The sequence below is a fragment of the Syngnathus acus genome, chromosome 10, assembly GCF_901709675.1.
Source record: "Syngnathus acus chromosome 10, fSynAcu1.2, whole genome shotgun sequence".
In the NCBI taxonomy this organism is placed as follows: Eukaryota; Metazoa; Chordata; class Actinopteri; order Syngnathiformes; family Syngnathidae; genus Syngnathus; species Syngnathus acus.
In genome coordinates, this window is record NC_051095.1 from 27,919,995 (window position 1) to 27,943,140 (window position 23,146).

Below are 23,146 nucleotides of genomic sequence, written 5' to 3' on the forward strand. Positions count from 1 at the left end.
TGAACTGAAGGACAGTTTGAAACGCTGTACATGGAATGAAGAATCTTTGAGACATTGGTCCTGGTCGTTGCCTTAAAATTCGAGGCCGTAATTCGCCCAGCTCTTTGTTGAAACCAAGTTGTTGATGTTGCTTGGCCCCTGGACTCTTCTTCAACCGCAGATATCTGAAAAACATTTTAATAAAAATTTTTTCACTATGATTAGATTTGTAACAGGTTGGAGAACAATAAATTATTTATGATATATATATTAATTACTGAGTGCTGAATGTGAACATGTTTCACCCAATCCAGCCATGCAGGTACAGTGGCAGCACAGCAGGATCTGACCATCTTTCGCTATTGCTACCCAAGGTCTGAGGGGAGGATCATTCATCCGTTGAGTGTTTTACCTGAAACAGATGAAATACCTTATATTATTATCAGTCCCTAATTTGGATATAATATACAAGCCTAGACCTCTTACTGTCCATTTATGCATATTTTACCTGCCATTTGGTAAGTTTTCTCATGAATCATTCATTTTTGAACAAGAGGCCTTTTGTAATAAAAAAAAGCTTAACAATGTGAGTTTTCATTAGAATCACTTCAGTAGTTTTTTCACAATCACACTGTTACTGCCACGTGCGTGCTTTTTCCTTACCTTGGTCATGAGAAGAAATCGATTCTTGTTTAGGATCTGCCATATCAGCCCATCATGCACAAAACCTGCTGTAAAATACTTGTAGGCATCCAGACACTTGTATGCCTTAAGGTCCTTTTCAGTGTACGGAGATGGTGAATCGACGAGGTAATTATAAATATCTGGATATGAGAGTTCAGGCAGGTCGGCTGTTGCAAAATGCTCGGGCGATTTTAGCATGCTTCTCGGTAGAAGGTACGGATCCGTTGTGCCAACAAGGTTCAACTTCTCTCTGTAACGTTTCTTGGATTCTTCATCCAAATGCCCAACTTCGTTGGATAGCAAATCAGCCATAATTCGGATGAAATCGGTGAAAATGTAGCGCAGAAATCAAACAATCTATACAAACACGTAGGAACGAGCTGACAAGTTGACCGCCAAGATGGCGGCATAACACAAAATCACGTGATAAAACCACGTGACTGCAAAGCCTCTATTGTCCTAAAAAATAATCACAAATTTCGTCCTTGGGGTCAGTTTGACCCCAGGCACATTTACCTACAGAAACTAATTTACAGAATTTTGTTGTCCAACTTTTTGTGACAGGCACTTTGTTTATTTGTTGAATACATAAATAACCCCATGAAAATCAGTGCGCTGTCCTCTCTCGGTCATCAGGTCAAATATTTAAATTTCGATTAATTTATGTTGAAGTTTTCATACAAATCAAATTGTATTCTCAACATTATTGACCACAAATCTGGTTTTGGAGATGATGGAATATGACCAGTGCATATGACTTATTTTTTTATCAAATTTTTGTAATGTATTTGTGGCTAGTTACTGTAAAATATCACTCACCCATCCTCTTTTTGTTATCCGGGCTGCCCATATTTTTATGCTATATTTGGCTGGTTTACTAGGCATGTATTGTCGGAATGTCGGAAACGCAACCGATCACTCATAAACAGTTACGTTGGGGCATGGATTATAAAGCAGGGGTAATTGCAGCACCCACTTGTCCCACACATCCCTTATTGCAGTGGTCCCCAACCACCGGGCCGCGGACCGGTACCGGTCCGTGGGTCACTTGGTACCGGGCCGCCAAGCCGCACAGAAAAAAAAAAAAATGTATCGACGATCAATTAATTCAGGTCAAGACACTCGTCCCGGTCACGTGACATGTTTCCCCTGTCGAGCCCGCAAAGCTAATATGTGGCGACAGGCTAACTAACCAGGCAATGAAGCATTCAAAACTGCTTCAACACATGGAGACCAAGCATCCTGCAATAAAAGACAAACCTTAATCACTTCGGGTGTCATTGTCTCCGATTACGTCTAGATGGGACCGGCTCGTTTCTGAGAAACAAACTCAGTGCTCCCAGTAATTCAACGTAATGGTGAGTTTTATTTTTGTCATTTGTACTTGTTTTTATGTCAGTCGTATCATTTTATTTCATCGTATTTATATATTTATTATAAATGTATTATTTATTTATTTATATAAATGTATTATTTATATAAATGCCGGTCCGCGAAAATATTTCTGACATGTAACCGGTCCGTGGCGCAAAAAAGGTTGGGGACCACTGCCTTATTGCATCCCCAAGTATGGCCCGCGGGCCAAATTCGGCCCCCGGTCAGATTTCATACGGCCCGCAGCTCCGGTCTTATAATGTATTATTTATGGCCCGTCTGCACTGTCGAACTGAATTAAAAAAAAATCATGAAACTTGAAACTTTAATTCCTCCTTTTACCAAAAGGTGGCAGCACGACTTTAATAATATCAGTCTGCATCCGTGCCGCGAACCCGTCCCTCTCCGCTCATTTCTGCCATGGCGACTGCAAAGAAAACGAGGAAAGGGCCATTGACATTGAGGGCCGTCGCTTTCAAGAGAAATGGGAATTACAATACTTCTTCACTGAAAATCAAGGCAATTGTGTTTGTCTAATTTCCCAAGAGACGGTCTTGTTTAAGGATTTCAACCTGAAGAGACACAGACTAAAAACATATGCTAACACATACGACAAGCTAACAGGGAGTGACCATGCTGATAAAGTGAAGCAGTTCCAAGCTGAACTGGCATTACAACAGCGATTCTTCATGCGGGGCTGTGAGTCAAAAGTAAATATTACTAAAGCAAGCTACGAAGTGGCCATGTTAATACTGTTAATGTTATGAACCTGTAGACCTGTAAACTATTACTTTCTGAAAGATATTGTAAATGACGAGCAAAATTCAATTTTAATAACAGACAACTTTGCATTACTTATAACTCTAGTTTAAAATGTTCATGATGCAAAAATAATTTTAAACTTAAATTATTCAATTTAAAGTATTTCATACAGTTTGTTCAATGTTATCTGACTCTTCAGATATGAAATAAAGGCAGAATTTGTGTTGTTAGAGTTGTTCACATCTGCCTGAGTGGCTTATATTTGGTTATTTTGTCATTCGAAAAATAAAGACAATTGTGACAATGAAAATTGTTTTATAACAGTGTGTATTTTCCTGAAATTTTTGTAGTTAAAAAATTTCCACAAAAAAACCCTGAAAAAAAAACCGGGCCACTTCACTTTATCAAATCTGGCCCTCCTTGCAAAAAGTTTGGACACCCCTGCCATATTGCCACAAGTTTGTCACGTTCTTGTTGGCCCCGCCTTGTTTGTTCGTCATCAAAGCACATGACACGGGACAAAACTTTGAATGTTTTCAGAGACATGGTGGCTCGAAATATTGCTCTTCCAGTCACAGCATCCCAAAGGCTTGCTATTGCTTCACCTTTTGATTTGTAAACCCCTGCCAAAATTAGCAAGCCAGTGTAGGCTTCCAAGTCAACTACATCCAAGTCTTTCCAACTGTCCCCATACACTCGCTTCACCTCTAAATTTGTCATCCCAAGAACAATATTTCTGATTGAAGGTGTCGCAAAGAGCTCGAGTGATGACTATAAACTATATGGTGGGTCCTGGAACCATTTTGATAACGTTGGGAGCACCAAGTCTACCCTGTTGATTCAGTGGGGAAACTGACGACATTATCTTTCAGTTTTTGGAATTGAATAAGATTTTGCATGAACCATCAATGTCCTTGCGGAATACCCCGCCCTCCACTGCGTGAAAAATCAGTTTTACTTCGGTACAGTAGGTCGAGTATAGTAGGTCTCACATTGCACATTGTTCAGAGGCACGCCCCACGCTATCAGGGCTCATTGCCACTGTCCCGACTCCTGGACAGCAGTGCTTTTTTCCAACGTGCACAGCAGCCAGACGCGCACCCCGCGCTTGTCCTCAGTGACGCATATTGGTCAGAAGCATGCCCTGTGCTATCAGTACTTATTGCCGCTGTCCCAACCTCTGGACGGCATTGTTTCTTTCCTATGCGCTTGTCTTCAGTGAAGCACATTGCTCAGAGGCACACACCGCGCTATGAGGGCTCATTGCTGCTGTCCCGATTCTTTCTGGACGGCGGTGCATTTTTCCATTGAGCGTGGCTGTGTCACGTCTCCTCTCCTGCCCCGCTGGCCGGCTGATGCTAGACCTAGACCTGGGGGGTGGGGGGGACGTCGCCAATACTACGCGAACTACGCGTGCTAATCGGCGCTGATCGCTGCCACCTGTCCCGTGTTACCTGCTGATTAGGGAGTGTATATGGGTCAGTTGTCGCCCTTTCGTCTGATTTGACAGGCACGTCTGCCACCTGATTGCCGTTTTTCTGATCGGCTGTGTACCGGTACGCCTGGATGGTTGTTTGCTAAGTGCACAGGTGCCACCGATCAGCACTGCATAGCGCGCACAGCTTTGCATTGGATTTGCGCTGGTCCGTGGGGGCACATCAGCCGGCCAGCACGGCAAGAGCAGAGCGGAGGTGTGACACATTTACGGTAGTTTTTTGTGACTGTGAGTTTTAGTGAAGCCCTAAAGAATGTTTCTAAAAGTCAGTTTAACTTTAAAATGTTTAAAAAATGTTTAAAAAATACAACAAAGTGTTTTAAAATACAAAAACATTTTTAATAATACAATTATAGAAGTCTTGTGCGGATATCGTAAAAATATTGACTCCACATCACAGATTTTCACCTATCGCGGGAACCAATTTTCAGCAATAAATGAGGGATCACTGTACCCTAAAAAGTATAAAAACATTTTAAGAACACCTCTTCAATCGAAATAATTTTAATTGTTTGGTTGAAGTTTACCAGCAATTAAAGAAATACATTTAAAAAGCATATATCAACTTAAGTTTGAGAACAGCATAACCTATGTTGGGGTTGACAAATTATTTTGATCATATGATTATGTTGGAATGTTGACTAGAATCATTAACTTTGTTAAAACCTTCCACCTTTTCTTGACTCGTTGAAACTTTCCACATTCAGTTGTTGAAACTTTCCTAATGATGTGGAAACGTTCTTGCTTAGCTTGTTGTCAATTTGGTGCCGTGACCTGGATCCCAACATAGGTATGTTGGGATCCGGGTTGCTGCTAACGGACGGAGGACGACATGCTGAACACCGTCAACGGGCCAGCGTCCATTAGCAGGACGTGGTAAAGGAAGTCCTGGTAAGTGAATTCTTCACTGGGCCAGCATCTTAAGTCTGCCTTCGCCTGACTACAGCAGATTGACGGGATCCGGAAGTGCAACAAACCAAGAGACAAGTAAAAAGCCTAAAAGTTGTGATCGCACTGATGTGAAACGCGTAAAAGTAAAAAGTGCACGGGGAAAAAAAAAAACTAGTACATGGGTAACAGGACTGGTGTCCTGAAGTCCCAGGGAAGGAGGGGGTGTTGTAGAGTCCCCCTCTGGATGAGGTAGCTCTTTTAAAGAGTACTTCGCGTTGGCAGGGAAAAAACTTGTGTGATTGAGAGTGTGGTAGGATAAATGGATTAAAAAGCAGTATTACTGGTAAAACCTACGGCAATAACACAGGCCAGTAGTTTGATGAAAGGTAAATTTAAACCTGGATTGAGGATCCTTAAAGAAAAAGAAGGGAAAAAAAACGCAAAAATGCAAAATACTAAAGTAAAATGGAAAATTGTAACACCCTACAAAGAAACAACTAAAGAAATCAAATAAGAGAAATTAGACAATACCAGTTATCTCTAAGGATGATGTGACAATATTTGTATGAAGGATAAAGGCCACTAATATGATAAAATAGTATAACCAAAACATCAAAATAGAGGATGACGTTTGCGCAGCGTTGTTTGTTGGTACCGTTTATGAGCTGTGTTTATGTCACGGGCTCTGGTGTTGTCCGTGTGCTGTCTGCGTTTGTCTATGTGTGTCTGTGTTAAAAGGATGAAATTGGCTAAAACAGTGTGCAAAGGGATTTGCTAGACTGTAGTCTATCCGATTTGCCCCGCAAAAAAAAAACAATTTTGAAAAGATAAGAGAGGAAAAGAAATAAATTTTAGGTGTTGTGAAACCTGAGGTTTGTGGGCAGAAACTGGTCCACACTGGATTAGTGTCTAGCCCTGATGAGAAATTCAAGAGAAAGAGAGAACATGCTTTCTGGAATTGGATGAAGCAAAATTGTGAATTAAAGACATTGCAATGCTAAATTTAGGAGGAATAATTGATTGGTTGTGTCATAAGTGTTATAGTGTTCCTCACTCTAACTTCTTTGCAAGAACCACACATTAGACAATCTGGCCATTTTACGCTTGCAAGCGGAGAAGCCATCAGCACCCTGTGTGGTACAGTGGTGCTTGAAAGCAGTCTGACTTAGGCCTCTTGCAAGGGAATGTTTATTGAGAGAAAGCAGGGTGGGGGTGATAGTGAACAGGTTTGGTGAACCCCCGGCAGCTGGTCAAATCAGAGCAGGGGGTCATAGCACTTTGTTTTACGATCTGGTGGGAACAGAAGAAGTTTGATTGCTTCCTCTGTAACTGGTCAAATCAGTGCACGGGGTCTTAGCACTTTGTTTTACGATGTTGTGGGAACAGAAGAAGTTTGATTGTTCCCCTCAGCAACTGGTTAATCAATGTAGTCTACATTCCAACATAATCATACGATCAAGATAATTAGTCAACCCTAACATTTCCCTCCTGTTTATCATATGATTATGTTACCACAATCAACAAACATAAGCAATAAAATAAAATAAAGAAAAATAAAAACACAGAAACAGTACATCATTGTATCCATCACTTGCGAGGCATTTTCGATGGTCAAATCATCAAGTTTCTGGAAAACACGTTTGGCTAAACAGCATTATCGCAATTTTCTTTCCGCAGCGCATTATAGTCATCACATTCGACATGCCTGAGATGTTGTGTCTGCACCTGTGCTACGGTAGAAGACACAGATCTTGTCACAGCAGACTTCACACATGGGATAACACAGGTGGTAAATAAGCACAGCACAACAATACCAGTACTGCTTGTTGTACTGGTATTGTTGTGCCACAAATTTCAACAGCAGTTGCCACCAGGTGCCAGAGAGTAGCCATGAAAAGTAATCCCAATGTTGTGGGACATTGTCCTCCGACATGGCCTGCTGTAAGTTCTTCAGTGAGTTCATGGTGTCGTTGATGTCGTCATTTTCTCCTGGTATGTACGTATGTGCAACAGGAAGTCCCAATAATGTGGCACACGCCACCTTGTGCTGCAGTCATAAAGTCCAGAACCATCCTGTTTTGCAAGACAATTGGTCTAATAGCCTGAATCTCTCTGTTTCGTCCATCATTGACCTGCAGCGAGAGATTCACAAAAGATTGAAAATGAAAGTTCAGTGTCTCTATGAAGAGTGATTGTTTTCCAACTCCGATCCAAGAAAATAGCGCATGAACGACTTTGTCTCCGACGGACCATACTTCATGGCTGTCTGGGACATTTGTACCCCAGACGGGATCATGTGGTTCAGAGGTCGTAACAGCCCTGCGATGTCCAGGAGATTTGTATGCCGTCGTCAGCTGATGATGTTGTATCTTGTAGGCGTGGTCTGTTACCCACACTGGTGCACACACTCTTATCCAGTTGGCGGGCAGCATTGGATAAACCTTGTGACCACAAAGCCACCAGCCATTCCGTATGAAGTAGTTTCCGTTCGATGGTGCAGCCATGTTGTTCGGAGAGCCCTCACCACTTGAAATAGCTCTCCTATCCTGGCACTCAGCGGTGATGTCCAAGGCTCCCATCCAGTTTCCTCCTGGAGGGCAGTTGTCGGTAATGCATTTGTGGGTTTCATTTCCTTGGATGTAACACGTGTAGTTCACTCCAGGTGGCCTTTTTGTATAGGCCACTTGCGGCATTGTTCGTCCTTTAACAGTCACATTGAGATTTATCCAGAAGAGCTGATCACAGGTTCCTTCTAGCCTATTCTAACATTTTCACATTCAGTTGTTGAAACTTTCCTAATGATGTGGAAACGTTCTTGCTTAGCTTGTTGTCTAAAATGCTCCACTAGTATATGTTTCCACAACCTTGTAAAACAAAGAGCTAAGACCCTCTGCACTGATTAACCAGTTTGCAGAGGTGACCCCCGAAACCTGTTCACTCTCACCCCCACCCAGCTTTCTCTCAATAAATAGTCTCTTGCAAGAAGCGTGAGTCAGACTGCTTTCAAGCACCTCTGTACCACACAGGGTGGTGATGGCTTTCTCCACTTGCAAGGGTAAAATGGGCAAACTGTCTCACGTGTGGTTCTTGCATAAAAGGTAGCGTGCGGAGAACTCTATCAGCGAGTGAATGTTGATGTATGTAAAAAACATCTATCCAAATGACCATTTATCAGTCTAAAAAAATAAAAATAAATTATTTAACATATCACTCGCCACAGCTGATCTTCAATGAGCTGGCCGGTTTGTATTCCAACAAGTACAGTCGCAGTGTCATCACTCAGTTGTCACATAGCTAGTGGCTACTGTATACGTTGAATACGTTGTGATGAGTATATCCAGTATCACATCATGTCCAGGATCAAAATCTTCATTCGTAGCTCCGAGGTCTGAATAGCTGGTCGTGCTCAATTTTAGAAGAAAAAACATTATAAGGTATAACTTCCTGCTCAAAGACAAACAGTGCCTTTGTCCAATCAAGTTGTCCCTCTCGTTCACTTAGCTGTGAGTCTGGTACCCCTTGCCCTCTGCTCACACCCCTCGCTTTTTCTAGTTTGTCAGCCTTTTTTGTTTGCCAGCTTTTTCTTGTCTGTCACATTTTTCTTGTTTGACAGTTTTTTCTTGTTAGTCACTTTTTCCTTGTTTGCATGTTTTTTCCTGTTTTTTCTTGTCACCTTTGTCTTATTTGTCAGCTTTTTTTGTTTGTCACATTTTCCTTATTTCCCTGCTTTTTCTGGTTTGTCACCTTTTTCTTGTTTGTCATCTTTTTTTGTTTGCCTGTCCTTTCTTGTTTGTCAGCTTTTTCTTGTTTGCCTGCCTTTTCTGTTGCATGTTTGCATGTCACCTTTTTCATACTTACCAGCCATCCCTTGTTTGACACCTTTTCCTTTTTTTAATTTTTTTTCTTGTTTGCATGCTTTTTTTTTTGTTTACCACCTCTTTCTTGTTTGCGTGCTATTTCTTGTTTACCACCTTTTTCTTGTTTGTATGCTTTTTCTTGTATGTCACAGTGTCCTTGTTTGCATGCTTTTTCAAGTTTGTCACCTTTCTTTTGTTTGCATGCTTTGATTTTTTAGATTTTCATTCACATTTATGTTTTGTAATGTGTTTTTGTTTTTGTTTGCAATTATTTTTAGTTGGAAATTAGAGAGAAGTACTTCCCACTAAAAAGACAAAAATCACTTCCCCAGGGACCTTTTATGCACTGTGCATGCATGTGTGCTGAAAGGAGATAGTAGCCATTGTCAGCAGCCACACTTTCTGATTTCTTAGTGTGACTTAAGCCTTAGGCAGTGTGTTAACAACTCTGGCCTCCCTGTGTTGATTTAATGTAGGGAATTGGCTGCTGCTGCATTGAATCAGACTGGTGGCCATATTGTTCAGCTGGAGGGGATTACACGTTTAGCAGCGAGTGATCTGGCTTCAGTTATAGCACCAGTCTTATCAGCCATGAGGAGCCTAGTCACTGCCTTATTCACAACCCTCCAATACACCTTAATTGGATTTCTTTTTAGAGACAGAGAGGCTCAGACAGATCACGGCATTCAATTTACCACCTCTCATGTCAACGTTTAGATCCCACAACCATTTCTTCTCTTAAAGAAAAAGAGGCATCTTAACGTTAGAAAAAGAAACTTACAAAACCCAAATTCATCCCTGTTCCCTCACACACTCTTCTTCTACCACCATCCTCCTAACCATGTCAGTTATTATATCATTTCAATGAATGCTTGCTAGGAAATGGGCTTATCTTTAGTGGCAAAATATCTATTTCTTTCCGGCACTGATTTAGTGTGTTTAAAACCATGGCGAGGACAGGAAGACTGTCAGCTTTGTGCAGCAGTAAAGCAATGATGTTATCTGTTTCAAGCTTTAAAAAAAACTGATAAATGAAGAGATGATGGGAAAGAATGAGAGAGAAAGAGAGTGGGATGAAAATCAAAGGCAACTGCTGAAAAAACCCCTGCAGAGTGACAAGTAAGGGAGAATGTAAGAGGAAAATAAGAGACAATATGTGAAAAGACAAGGGACAAAGGACTGAAACGCAATTAGAAAACCCCCAGCTCTATCAGCAGAAGAAAATAATGATGTATGAAATCATCCAGTGACATGAGAACCAACTGCAGCAGCAAATAAAATACTTATGTAGCAGTTAATAATCAATTTCACATCAGCTTCTATTTTTGCACCCCACAAGATCAATTTCACATCAGCTTCAATTTTTGCGCCCCACTAGAAGAACAACAAAAGTGGTGTGCTGTTATTTTTCAACACTAAACATCCTATGTGTGTCAAACATGGATTATAAGACTAACCAGCTCTTTGTACCTCTTTGCCAGACTGACGCAAGAGACGCTCAGTCCCATTTGAACTAAGTCAGAGATGTCAGAGATAGCACAATATACTTACACTTAATATACTTATGCCAAATTTGACCCGCAGTGTAATTACATTTGGCCTGCAAAGACAAATTGTGCATCGATTTTGTGTCAATACTAAAATTGCAAATTGCCTTCACCTTTGAAAAATAGAGATATTTCTAGGAATTTTTATTACAATTCATCTTTTTAAAAATTTGAACAGTTCTTACTAGTCTCTAGTTTCAAAACTATTCATCAGTTTGTTGTGTAGCCTATACTGTATATTATATGAGACGTTCATACATTTATTTGGGTTGACAGTCATAATGGCCCTCCAAAGAAAACTGACTACGATGCGGCCCACGACAAAAATGAATTTGATACCCCTGCCCTCAGGGGTGTAGTAAACTGTACAAATGCTAGTTTTTCATGCACTAAAACAATTTTGTTGACGTGGCGGACAAAGGCTTGTCAGACAGCCAATTCTGATTTTTAGCCCATCCCGATTGAAACTCGATGGCTCTTTTGTAGTCTGAACAGGTACAACACACATGAAATCCATTTCGTGTGAAACAGATTGAAACTACATGCTGGAGCTATTTAAAGAACTAATTTTGACAGGATTTGTCCAAGTCTGAAAGACTCCATGCACGCAAATCGTTTTTGACTGTCATGACGTCACGCTACGCGACATAAGATCCAATGTGCCAAAGCAGAGAGCACCAAGGAAAGAGTGAAGCAGTAAAGAATGGGTCACATATAAGAAATTGAAGACAGCAGTCCCTTGACAGAGGAGCTCAACAGTTTGTGTCAGAACTAGTCCATTAATTTTGTGTTTCACCGCCGTAACAATTATGCAACTCTATGCGAGCCTGACCGTGACAACAAGCAGTGTGTCAGACAAATATAAAACCCTTCCTCTTGAAGCGACGAGGTGTTTGCTCTGCTGCCCTCACTCCATCTGTTCTGACTGCCTGCCCACAGCCTGTACCGCCCCAATCTGACTGCTTTTCCCCCACTACACATCAAGAAGTTGAGAAAACCATCAGTCGCATGAAACCTTCCACCTGCGCCCTGCACCCCCTTGCCATTGGCCTTGTCAAACTGAAAATTCAAGCCATAAAACCTCCTGATCACCAAAACTATTAATCTCTCCCTACTGTCTGGTCATGTCCCATCAGCCCTGAAATCATTACTCCTCTTCTCAAAAAAACCAACCCTAGACCCAGACATCCACACAAACTACAGACCAATTTCCAACCTTACGTTCCTCTCCAAAATCCTGGAGAAAATCATCGCCACCCAACCACAACATTGTCATCGTTTAAGCGATTTAGTTGACCCACATGCAGAAAAACCAACTCAGACGTCCAGAATGAGTGAGGAGGGTTTATTGGAGGAGCTGCGGTGGAGGTAGAGCGGGATGATCGGAGCCAGGAGCACGGAGCGGGAGCAGCAATGGCGGAGCGTGTGGAGTCCAGCCAGAACGGGGTGGATCGTGGCGGTGATCGGTGGAGGTAATCTACGAGCAGGATACACAAGACTTGGTCAGAGAATTCAACGTGGCTGTGGCGGAGATCTTACTGCGGACCAGAGGACCTGAAGAACGTGGCGTCGAAGAGCAAGGCGAGAACTATGAGCGAGGAGCTAGAGGCACAACCGTGGAGGTGATCACACTGAAGGGACACTCAGGCGACGAGCAGTTGACAGCATGCTCCTTAAGAGCTCTCCTTTAACGAGCCCAATGAGTCGCACCTGGGCCCTCTGCACTCTGCCACTCTGCTCACAGTTGCTCCCTGTGGACAAAAGAAGTATGCCACCCCGGACCCTGACAAACATCACCTCAGCAGCAATAACCTTCACTCCCCTCCTTGAAGGACATTTACACCTCCCATCTCACCCGCAAGGCGACCACGATTGTGAGTGATGTGAGTCACCCCGCTCACTCTTTGTTCGATTCTCTGCCCTCTGGGAAGAGGTACAGGAGCCTGCGCTCCCGCACCACCAGACTCACCAACAGCTTCGTACTCCAGGCTGTTAAGATCCTGAACTCTCTCCCCCGTTCTGCGTAGCGTCCTGTACTTTTGCGCTATATTCTGACTGTCTGCTGTATGCACACTTGCTCCGTTTTGCTCCTCTTATTTATTTATTTATTTATTTATTTATTGTGTTATTTGTTTATTTATTATTTATTCATCACTCTTATTATTCATTGTTTGTGCCTTCTTGTTTTTATTTTGTGTTGTTTGCTTGTATGTATGTCGTGTACTATGTCTTGTCACCGTAGGATAGTGGAAACGTACTAATTTCGATTTCTTTGTGTGTCTTGGCATTTGAAGAGGTTGACAATAAAGCAGACTCTGACTCTGACTCTCTGACATCAGGTCAAATCATCCCCAATAACAACCATCACTTTCTCTGGTCAGGACATCCCGCTGTCATCCGTCGTCACCAACTTCGGCGTGCGAATGGACCCCCACCTCAATTACAAGGCTTATCCTGCCCTCCAAATATGTTGAATATCCGAAGACAGTAAGCTTTCACTCATCAAGATTCTGAAGGCCAGGTTGAAGGTTGACTCCAGGTTTAATAACAAGGGAAAAGATGAAAGTGGGAGAATACAAACCACATTGTATAATCAGTCATACGAACTAAATGAATTAAATCAATATGAAATCTCTATCGTGTCACTGTAACAAACGCATCTTATTGTCTTATGAATCGCTGTACAGTAACACAATCACTGTGTTTATTAATTGTATTTGTCTTGTCAGGGAACAAAGACAGGGAACCAAGTGCAGCACGGTCCTTTATTGGCAAGAGGGAAAACGGGGACGTAGAACGCTGGACCTGCGGTCTGGCTGGCGTGGCTGAGCAAGTAGTCAGGGCAGGCGGCGATCTGGAGCGTGGTCGAAGGACGAGCAAGTAGTCAGGGCAGGCGGCGATCTGGAGCGTGGTTGAAGGACGAGCAAGTAGTCAGGGCAGGCGGCGATCTGGAGCGTGGTCGAAGGACGAGCAAGTAGTCAGGGCAGGCGGCGATCTGGAGCGTGGTCGAAGGACGAGCAAGTAGTCAGGGCAGGCGGTCTCCCATCCAAGTACTAACCAGGTCCGACCCTGCTTAGCTTCCGAGATCGGACGAGATCGGGCGTTCTCAGGGTAGTCAGACGAACTGACAACTACTGGCAGAACACAGAGAGGTTAAATGGGGAGCCTAACGAGCTGTAGCAGGTGCTGGCAATTTCATGAGTCGGGCTAGGCTGGAAGTCAGGTGACGTGGGAACGTGACATGTCTGTTTAAACTATGAATTAGTGAATTATTATTAACATATTTATTACACATGAACACATTGACTACGGCCACAATAGGGCGACAGGAGAATGACTAACGTTAGCCATGAAACTCAATGCTGACCGACATGACGTTAGCTTTCCGAACAGATCGTCTAACATCACAGAAAACTATCATTTCCGAACTCAAAAGAGGTATTTCGATACATAATAACTTATACAAAGGTACATAACAATGATGCCATGTATAACACAAAATGTAGGAAGTAGTTTTGCCGAACTGCAGGAGAGAATAGAACAAGCAGCGTTCGCTTTCAACACCGTGCTAACATGCGCTTACTTCCTGATTCTAGTCACGTGACCTACTCTATCGTAACAATGATCACAGACTACAAAGACATGACAAGGCTTACATCAAATACATCTGCAAAACATCATTCTTTCACCTCAGAAATATAGGGTGTTTCATAAAGTACGCAGTTTTTAAAAATGCAATAAATCAGCCAAAATCGATGCAAAATTCAAAATTTTTATTTAATTTCATTCAACATATACTTCAATTTAATAATGAAAAATGATATCGAGCATATGTCCACCTCCACTTTCTCTGCAGGCAGTCATCCGATCGTTGAAATTAACGATAACTCTTTTGCAGACGTCCCTGTCGATTTCGCCGATTACCCGTTGAATTTCCATCTTCAGTTCGGTAATCGTTTGAGGTTTGTTCACGTAAACTTGTGACTTCACATATCCCCATAAAAAGAAGTCACAAGGTGTGAGGTCACATGACCTCGGAGGCCATTCTTCGTCGCCGCCGCGAAGTGAGATCAGACGCTCAGGGAATTACGGTTTCGACCGGGCGATTTTCTGGTTGCAACTGACCCAGATTCTTCGAATTTCTGTACCAACCTCGAAACTGTTGTTGCGGTCGGGGCATTGTCACGTCCAAAGATCGCGCGAAGTTTACGGACAGTCTCTGCGTAGCACTCCCCGTTTTTGTAATGAGTTTTCACAATAAGAATGCGTTGCTCGATACTGAACCGCTCCACGGCTACAAAATGGAAAAACGACAAATGGTCTTCTAATCGGAGTGATAATAGATAACGAAAATGATAGGAACAGTGCTGACAATCTTCAAACAAAAAAATCCCGCGCAATTAAAAAACTGCGTACTTTATGAAACACCCTATATAACCAAACTCCGCCCCACCCTGTCACTGCAGGATGTGGAAAAACTCGTCCATGCCTTTGTCTCCTCCAGGCTCGACTACTGCAACGCACTTCTCATCGGCATCCCTAGCAAGAGCCTTCAAAAGCTTCAATACATCCAAAACAGCGCTGCTAGGATCCTGATGAGAGGGCGCAAATACAACCATATCACACCCAACCTGGCTGTCCCATTTCCTTTCAGACTTAATATAAAATCTCCCTGTTAGCACATCAATGCATCCACGGCAACGCACCCCCTTACCTCAAGGAACTGGTCACTCTTCAGCCTTCCACTCGTCCCCGTTCTTCAACCACCTACCTCCTCAAAACCACCAAGACAAACTTCCGCTCCATGGGAAACCGGGCTTTCTGCTCTGTCGCCCCCGAACTGTGAAATGCCCCCCAGCTCACCTGAGAGCACCACAGTCGGTTGACTCTTTCAAAAGCGGACTTAAGACATTTCTTTTCACAAAAGCATTTCTGTAGTCCACTAGCCCACTGGCTTCGCCCTAGTTTTGGCCACAATAGTTTTTAAACGCACTTCTGTCTGGGATGTCTTTTTAGTGATGTCACCTTTTACTGTGACTAATTTTTATGTGGAATGTGCACTTTGAGATTCTCTGGAATGTGAAGTGCAATATAAATATAATTTATTATTATCATTATTAATCCAGAGGCACTGTCCCCAATGTCCACGCAATGCTGGAGAGGCATGTCAAGCAGGACAGCCTCACAACATCCAGAGCCTTTAAGAACTCTAGGCGGATCTCATCCACCCTGGGGCCTTGACTCCGAGCAGCATTTTAACTACCTCGGAGACTTCGACCCCAGAGATTGGAGTCCACCACAGATTCTCCAGGCCCTGCTTCCACAATGGGAGGCGTGTCTGTGGAAATGAGGTCTTCGAAATATTCTCCCCACCGACTCACAACGTCCTGAGATGAGGTCAGCAGCATACCGTCTCCACTGTAATATGAATAATTATAATAATAGATCAGCTTTATATAGCGCTTTTCTAAGTTCTCAAAGCCACTTTACAAAGAAAAATTCACGCATAATCGCGCACACACACACACACGCACACACATACACACACACGATGAGTTAGGTGTCATATGCAGAGTTGAAGAGATGGGTCTTGAGATGGTGTTTGAAGGAGTGCAGGGAGTCAGAGTTACGAATGGTCAGGGGGAGAGAGTTCCAGAGAGTGGGGGCAGCAATGGCAAAGGCTCTATCCCCAATGGTCCGGTATTTGGTCGAGGTAGTGGGGGAGAGGAGGTTGGCGTCAGCAGAGCGGAGTCGGCGGGTGGGGGTATAGCAGTGCAGGAGGTCAGACAGGTAGGGGGGGCAAGGTTGTTTAGGGCCTTGTATGTGGTGAAAAGGATCTTGAAATGTATGTGCTGTTTTATAGAAAGCCAGTGAAGTTGACAGAGGACAGGGGTGATGTGCTGTATGGAGGGTGAGCGGGTGAGCAGTCGGGAAGCAGAGTTTTTAACATATTGTACTAGTTTGTGAAGGACAATTGAGGGGAGACCATACAGGATGCTATTGCAGTAGTCCAGTCTGGAGGTGATAAATCCGCCGCAGGTGTGGAAAGAAAGGGTCGAAGGTGTGCAATGTTTCGTGAATGAAAGAAGGATGTTTTGGTAACGTGGTTGATGTGTGGTTTGAAGTGTCACTCCCTCCCCCCTAGTTTCTGACTAGGGGGGAGGGAGTGACAGAGTGGCCGTCAATACAGAGTGTGAAGTTCTGGTAGGTGGGGCGGCAGGATTTAGGACCAAAGATGATGATCTCCGTTTTGTGACTGTTTAGTTTGAGAAAGTTTTGAGTCATCCAGTCTTTGATGTCTGTGAGGCAGCAAGTGAGGGTGGATAGGATGGCAGGGAAGATGGTTTTAGTGGTGATGTAGAGTTGTGTATTGTCGGCGTAACAGTGGAAGTATGTACAGAATGAAGAGAATGGGGCCCAGAACTAATCCTTGAGCGGTGGTGTGGGATTTGTGTTGGTTGATGGTGATGTAGTGACATCTGTCAGACAGGTAGGATTTGAACCAGGAGAGGGCGGTGTTGGTGATGCCGATGGATTCTAGGCGGTTGAGAAGAATGGAGTGGTTTACTGTGTCAAAGGCATCACTGAGGTCAAGGAGGAGGAGGATGGTGAGAGAGCCAGAGTCAGAGGAAAGCAGGAGATCATTTGTGACTTTTAATAGGGCCGTTTCAGTGCTGTGGTGTGTACGGAAACCAGATTGGAATTTTTCATACAGGTTATTTGAGAGGAGGTGGGTCTTGAGTTGAGTTGCAACAATTCTTTCCAGTAGTTTTGACAGAAATGTGAGATTAGAGATGGGTCTGTAGTTGTTGGGGTCCTCAGGGTCAAGGCTGGATTTTTTGAGACGAGGAGTGATGGCTGCAAGCTTAAGAGGTGAGGGAACTGTGCCGGAGGCAAGGAAGGAGTTGATGATGTCTATGATGAGTGAGGCAATAGGGGTGAGGCAGTCTTTGATGAGTTGAGATGGCATGGGGTCCAGGGTGAGGTAGAATATTTCATCGTGGAGAGTATTTTGGAGAGGTCAGCAGAAGTTATGGGGGAAAATGTTGATAGCCGAGGGAAAGATGATGAAAAAAATGTGGATTCAGGTTTTTGGGTAGTGGAGGGGGAGGATGCAAGCTGGTGGTAGATCTTTTCTATTTTAGAGTTGAAAAATGACAAAAGCGTGTCACATTTCTCTGGGGTGAATAATGATGAAGTGTTGTGATAGGGTTTGAGGAGTTTGTTTATGGTCGAAAACAGGGAACGTGGGTTTGAAGAACCAGAGTGGATAATGCCAGAGTAATAAGATGAGCGGGCTTTGTTAAGGGCTGATTTATAATGATGCATGAGGTCTTTGTAAGCGAGGCATGGACTGTGAGGCCGGATTCCTTGCATAATCGTTCTAGCTATCGGAGTTGTTTCTTAAGTTTATGGAGTTCCGGGTTAGGGTGCTGAGTGAGTAAAAGTGGGATGTGTCCGTGCTTGTGGGTAGGGAAGATGATGTGTTGAGTGAAGCCGGAGCAGTTGAGGAAATCCAGGAAGTCCATAGAATGTTTACAGTCTGGAGAATCGATGTGCAGGTTGAAATCACCAAGAAGCAGGAGAGATGATGAAACTGAGAAAAGTGCAGTGATGAATTCTGAGAGGTCAGATAAGACCTCTCAGAAATCTTTTCTGAACTGGTTTGGTTTGGGGGGCGGTAAATAATAACAGTAATGAGGGGTTTAGGTTCTGGAAGTTTAAAAGCCAGATGTTCGAATGACGGGGCAGAGGGGCGGGACGGTGCACGGGATTTGAGGTTTTGATTGAAAATAGAACTTACTTAGACAAACTTTATTGTCATTTTGTCAACACTGGGTGTACACAAAACGAAATTACGTTGCATACGGCTTTCAACAATGTAGTGGTATTGCGGCTGGTTAAAAAGTGACATTCTATATAAAAATATGAAATAAGATAAGTATAAAGTACAAAGTGCAGCAGTGATAAAGTATGTAAACAGTGCAGGAGACAAAAACAGTATTTACAAGTGTGCAGAGGAATGCTACGTTTGAATGTTCAACAGTCTGACGAAAGCAGGGAAAAAACTATTGCAGAACCTGGTGGACCTGCAGCGGATGCTGCGAAACCTCTTCCCAGAGGGCAGCAGGGAGAACAGTCCATGGTGGGGGTGTGATGGGTCACTGATAATATTACGGGCTCGGGACACGCAGCGCTGGGATGACAAGTCCTGAATGGAGGGAAGAGGAGCCCCGATGATCCTCTCTGCTGTCCTCACCACTCTCCTCAGGTTCTTCCAATCGGAGGTGCTGCAACCTCCACACCACACCGAGAGACAGCTTGTCAGAATGCTCTCTATGGTGCTTCGGCAGAACGTCCTCATGATGGGTGGGGGCAGGTGGGCTCTCCTCATCCTCCGCAGGAAGTACAAGCGCTTCTGTGCCCTCTTGACCAGTGTTGTGGTGTTCACAGTCCAGGTGAGGTCGTCTGTGATGTGGACCCCCAGGAATTTAGTGCTGCTGACCACCTCCACAGCTGAGCTGTTGATGATCAGTGGAGCGTGGTGAGGCTGGTTCTTCCTGAAATCGACGATGATCTCCTTCGTCTTCTCCACATTCAGGATCAGGCTATTGTCTCTGCACCAGCCCACCAACTGCTCCACCTCCTCTCTGTAGTCCAGGTCGTTGTTGTCCATGATGAGGCCCACCACCGTTGTGTCGTCTGCAAACTTCACGATGTGATTGGTGGTGAACCTGGGGGCGCAGTCGTGTGTCATCAGGGTGAACAGCAGGGGGCTCAGGACGCAGCCCTGAGGGGAGCCTGTGCTGAGGGTGATGACATCTGAGGTGTTCTGTCCGACCCGGACTGACTGAGGTCTGTTGGTGAGGAAGTCTAGCAGCCAGTTTCGAAGGGGGGTGCTGAAGCCCAGGTGTTCCAGTTTTTCCACCAGATGCTGTGGAATGATGGTGTTAAACGCTGAGCTGAAGTCCAGGAACAGCAACCGCACGTGGGTGTTCCTCTCCTCCAGGTGAGCCAGGCTCAGGTGAAGAACGGAGGAGATGGCATCCTCAGTAGAGCGGTTCTGCCGGTAGGCAAACTGGAACGGGTCGAATGTTGGGGGGAGTCTGGAGACGATGTGTTCTTTGAGCAGCCTTTCGAAGCACTTCATCATGATGGGAGTCAGTGCCACAGGTCTGTAGTCATTCAATGAGGTGATTTGAGGTTTCTTCGGCACCGGAATGATGGAGGCAGCCTTGAAGCATACTGGCACTGTGGCTTGGCCCAGCGAGATGTTAAAAATGTCTGTGATGACGCCAGCCAGCTGACCTGCACATTCCTTGAACACCCGCCCAGGTATGTTGTCGGGGCCTGGGGCCTTACGTGGGTTGACTCTTCTCAGAGTCTTCCACACGTCGGCTGAGTCAAGGCAGAGTGCCTCCTCTTCCTGGTGGGGAACAGTTTTAACTGCAGGAGTGCTGTTTAGTGCCTCAAACCGCCCAAAGAAATTATTTAGACCATTTAGGAAGTCAGCATCAACCTCACCCACCGGGGGGGAGGGTAAGTTGTAGTCCGTGATCGCCCGTATGCCTTGCCACATACTCCTGGTGTTATTGGCGTCGTGGAAAAAATCCAGAATTTTCCGACTGTGGCTTCGCTTCGCTAACCTGATGGCACAGTTCAAGTTGGCTCTCGCTGTCCTCAGTGCCTCCTTGTCGCCAGACTTGAAGGCTGAGTTCCGTGCTCGTAGCGTATGACGTACCTCCTCAGTCATCCAGGGTCGTTGCTTGGCTCGGGTGATGATATTCTTAGTGGTGCTGACGTTCTCGGTGCATTTGTTGATGTAGGCTGACACAGTCATGGCGTACTCATCAATGTCGATCTGATTGTCATATGTTGCTGCTGATTTGAACATGTCCCAGTCAGAGCACTCAAAGCAGTCCTGGAGTGCCTCCATGGCCCCCTCAGACCACACCCTCACCTGCTTCACTGTGGGTTTTGCTCTGATCAGCAGGGGCCTGTATGCAGGGATTAGCATAACAGATAGGTGGTCTGAAGAGCCGAGGTGGGGGCTGCTCTGAATGCATCCTTTATATTGGTGTAAACCAAGTCCAGAGTGTTCTCTCCCCGAGTTGGAAAATCCACGTGTTGGTAAAAATGAGGGAGAATAGTCTTCATGTTAGCCTGGTTGAAGTCCCCAGCAATGATGAAAACACCCTCTGTGTGCGTGGATTGCAGCTCACCGATTGTCCGATAGAGAACACTCATGGCCTCTTTAGTATTAGCGCTAGGAGGCACATACACAGCCGTGATGCTAACAACAGTAAACTCCCTGGGCAGGTAGAAGGGTCTGCAGTTAACAGTCAAAAGCTCGATGTCCGAAGAGCAGAAGCTGGCGACAGATCTAGCATTTTTGCACCAGTTGTTGTTGATGTAGACACACATCCCACCCCCTCGGGATTTACCGCTTAGTTCGCTGTTTCTGTCGGCGCGGAATGTAGCGAGCCCCTCCAGGCTAACGGCGTTGTCCGGTATTGATGAGTTCAGCCATGTCTCCGTCAGGATGAGAGCGCAGCAGTTTCTAACCTCCCTCTTTGAAGAGAGTTCCAGTTGTAGATGGTCCATTTTATTATCCAGTGAGCGGACGTTGGAGAGGAAGATGGATGGAAGCGGCGGTTTGTAGGGGTTAGCTTTAAGCTTAGCCGTTAGCCCACCTCGACAGCCGCGCTTCCGCCGCCGGTCACACCGCCTACGCTTACTCCTCCTCCGGCGTGTGCTGCCCGGCGAGCCCGCTGCATCGTGAGCTTCTGGGGCTAGTGCCCGAAGCACTCCGAGGCTACGTAAACAGACTAGGGTAGTTGTGGCTACGAGTCCGAAAACACTTGATGACCGTACCCCCAGCAGGCGCTGGCGATCATATACTAACCTACTGGATGGATAAACTAAACTTTGTGTTGTTTGTAGTGTCCTAGGCGACATATTTTGTGAAAATGCTCGTCGGTTGTCGAGAGCCTTGGCAGCCGCAGCCAACTGGGGCGCCGCCATCTTGAAGAAGAAGAAGTGATGCCACCCCCTCTGCCCTCAGTACGTGGGCTGTCCAGATAAGATTATCCTGTAGGGGTGGTTTGATTGAGTGAGAAATAGTCCAGGGGTTTTTGCCATGTTTCATTTAGGCAGAGCAGATCAAGTTTGTTGCCTGTAATGAATTCGTATAGGATGAGGCTTCGGCGGTTGCTGAGACAAAAACATGGGAGGCGTTTGGCGAGGCCATGGAGAATGACTTCCGGACGGCTTCGAGGAAATTCTGGTCCACCATCAGGAGGGGGAAGCAGTGCACCGTCAACACTGTTTACAGTGGAGATGGTGTGATGCTTACCTCGACTCGGGACATCCTGAGTCGGTGGGGAGAATACTTCGAAGACCTCCTCAATTCCACCGACACGCCTTCCATTGTGGAAGCAGGGCCGAGAGACTCTGAGGTGGACTCTCCAATCTCTGGGGTCGAAGTCACTGAGGTAGTTAAAAAACTCCGATGGATGGATGGATGGATGGATGGATGGATGGATGGATGGATGGATGGATGGCTCCAAGGGGTCATCAACACAGTACAGAAGATCATTGGCTGCCCTCTCCCCACACTGGAAGACCTACATAGAACCCGCTGTCTCAAAAAAACACAGAACATTCTGAAGGACACTTCCCACCCTGGCCACTCCCTTTTCGAACTGTTGCCATCAGGCAGACGCTACAGATCAATTAGGTCAAGGACTAGCAGATTCGCCAACAGTTTTTACCCTACAGCGGTAGTCACATTGAATGCCGCTAAAAGAAAATTATTATGTCTGTGTATGTTCTTCTGTGGGTTTTTAGCTTGTATTTTTTTATCTTTTTATTCTATTTATTCTATTTATTTTTTTTATTTCATGCACTGATCGGTTGGCACTTTTTAAATTTCGTTGTACATGTGTGACAATGACAATAAAGATCTACCGTAAATTCCGGACTATAAGCCGCGACTTTTTTCCAACTTTCCGACTTGATCACTTTTATACACTTGTGACTATTATGAGTTTTAGTAGGAATGCACGCTAGGTGACCTGCGTCAAAGGGCTCTAAACCCTTTCTCTTACTCTGCCATGTGACTCAGAGATTACACAAAGCAGTGGCGCTGTTTGGACCATCTGCATTGTATTAAAACCCAATCAATCAGCATTTAAATTCAATTCTTCTGACATTTTGCTCACCAAAAACAAGTTGTAATGAACGTGAACTTTTAATGCATTTTATTCAGAAGGTTACTTTGAACCCCGATGCTTAAATGGCGGCGCGGCGTATTTATGGATTTTTACGGCCTCCAGGGGGCGCTCTAGCAGGAAGCAAGAGCGAGACAGACGAAGAAGAGATAATGCGCCGAAGAAGACGTGCTAGTTTGTGTTTTGAACATTTCGCGCATCACGCACACACCCTCATCATGGAAAACACACGAAGAAATGCATTTGATGCAGCTTTTAAGTTAAAAGCAATCGATTTGGCTGTCAAAGAGGGAAATAGAGCTTAAATGGCGGCGCGGCGTATTT